Source organism: Leuresthes tenuis, unplaced genomic scaffold, assembly GCF_036924035.1.
Source record: "Leuresthes tenuis unplaced genomic scaffold, fLeuTen1.0.hap1 SCAF_21, whole genome shotgun sequence".
In the NCBI taxonomy this organism is placed as follows: Eukaryota; Metazoa; Chordata; class Actinopteri; order Atheriniformes; family Atherinopsidae; genus Leuresthes; species Leuresthes tenuis.
Window position 1 is genome coordinate 22,209,714 of NW_027325375.1, and position 2,466 is coordinate 22,212,179.

Genomic DNA, 2,466 nt, shown 5'->3' on the forward strand with positions numbered 1-2,466 from the left:
ATTGCAGTAACTGCATATTACTAAGATGTGTGTTGCGAGCTTTGCAAAATATTTTAAAGAAAGATGCATGCTGTCTGTATGATGCATAGCACCCTAGCAATTTATAAAAATGATGTACCAGTGTTAGCTAAACATGGTCTTTAATATATCACTCAAAAATTAATTAATGACCGTCAACGAAGTGAAGCAGGTAATTGTTGGCTAATTTGTTTTATTCCAAAAAATGTTTGACATACTTGTGGTATCTTCCAGGCTGTGTTCTGCACATTAGATATCTTGGGGATTCCAATAGAAATTAATGGACTGGACATACACAGAGCTATGTAGAAATGACCCTAACCCATTTGGCACAGCTAAGTGCTAACATTAGCATGCTATTCTGCAATTTACTTTGCTAGCACTATAAAAAAAAAGTGACTCCTGTGATCCCTTTAATCACATTTGTGTAATCTTACTTATTTCTTAATGCCGTGCTGATTAAAGTCATGTAATAGAAAAGATAGCAGGGGTAAATGGAGCGCATGCCTGGTAGAGCAGCTCATGAGAAATTACAAATAACAAATGCAATATGGCAGATATGGTCTGAACTATAAGCCACCAATATTGGTATCAGACTCTACTGTTCAGTGGCAAAAGGGCTTTGTACAGATATCTTTATTCTCTACATTAAGGGGAAATTTTTGTTCTACTTTGCCTATACACAGATTGCTTAAATTCAGCTGCAGACAGACAGACATCACAGGAACACTGAGAATCTTACGAGTCTCTGGTATCCTGAATATTATTGGCTCCAAACACAGTTTTATAACTGAAACATGTCTGACATGAAGAGACTCTTGTGCACAACAGAAAGTAAAAATGGGTCACCGCTGAGATGAGAAAAAATGTTTCCAGCACGCACACAAAGGTAGACGAATGAGCCGCAGGGGTGTCCCTTGGTTGTATCTGCACTTTTGATGACTGGTACGTATATACTTGGTAGGCAAACATGACATGATTTCTCCCTCAGAAAACAAGATAAGAGACATGGTAATTACTTTCAGACTGCTTGAAAGTGAAAATGTGCTTGTCCTACAAAATTCTATACCGTCTTCAACATCTATAACAGGTTAAATTGACTGATGATGACAATTCTTCTTTGATAGAAAATCTTCGTTTTACATGGAAATCTCAGTGGAAGCTCCTTAAACAGGCTTTGAAAGAAAAAGTCAGAGAGACAGGTGGAGCAGTACAACTGGAAATAATGTAGTGGCTCCATTCATGCGTGATGTTAAATCACACATTTAAACACCCAAGAGAGTCAGATGTGGATTATGTGTCATGCAATATTTATATTGAGGTTAATTATATCCTAGATTATTGCTCTTAACATTAATACTGACAGAGTGTCACATTTTGGATGACTCACTGCTTATGATTAAGTTTTAATGTCCATATCTGCTGAGTGTTATTATGGAAACTGAGCTGAGCAGATGTGAATCCACTCAGATGCACACAAAGCCCGTAAGAGACGTATTACAAAGATGATAGATTTTGCCGTCTCCTCTCTGTCTGATCTGCAAAGGGGATGGGGGTTTCCATCCATGCCATGATTGCATGTGGATGATTGAAAGAAGGAAGGCATGTAGAGACACGCTGGTTGTGTTTTCAATCTCTAAAGCTTTAACTGCATAGCTCTCACAATATTTTAATCCAGTTTATCCCTTTGAGATAAAAAAAAAAGAAAGTGTGCTTTCTCATAGTCAATCTCTTGATTGTTCAGTGACCTTGAGCAAGCACATAACAAGATTGCTCAGTTAGCATTGGCCATCTTACGGCAGAACCATGTCAACAAGATGGACACCTGAAAAAAAAAAACGACTCTCGTTAAAACTAGAACCTGCTGATTAAATCAGAAAGCAGGAGCCTGAGTAGCTGTGTCATCGGAAGACAAGATTGATGCAGAAAGGTGAGAAACCTAGAAGCAGAAAAGCTTAATTTCATCAATTAGACATACAATGTTTTTCCTTTTTTGATGTTGGCATTTTTAGCTATGTTTATGACATAGCTCTGTCTGACATTCAGTCAATAGATGTCTCTGGTCCAGACTGAGGGAAATCAATAGACTGATTTAAGGAATTACTATGAATTTTCATCGCAGTGTCTCATGGCCCTTTGAGAATTTGTTATCCAGACTTCAGTGCACTCTTCTTGCTTCACAAGCATTTTGACATTTTTGGCTCTCAGTCTTGACCAGTTTTAACAGAATGTCATAAAAATTGGGTAGATAAATAAATGTCCAGTTCAATAAAAATTGTAATGACTTTATTTTTATACATATTAATAACATTGATGTGGTGGTTTTGACTTTTACTTTAAAATTGAGAGCTTTTGTCATGTTTTAGGTCAGCTAACACTAGCTTGTCCTAAGTTACGGTTAGGGTTTATTTTGGAATAATCTTAAAGCACATAATGGAGGTTTAATTA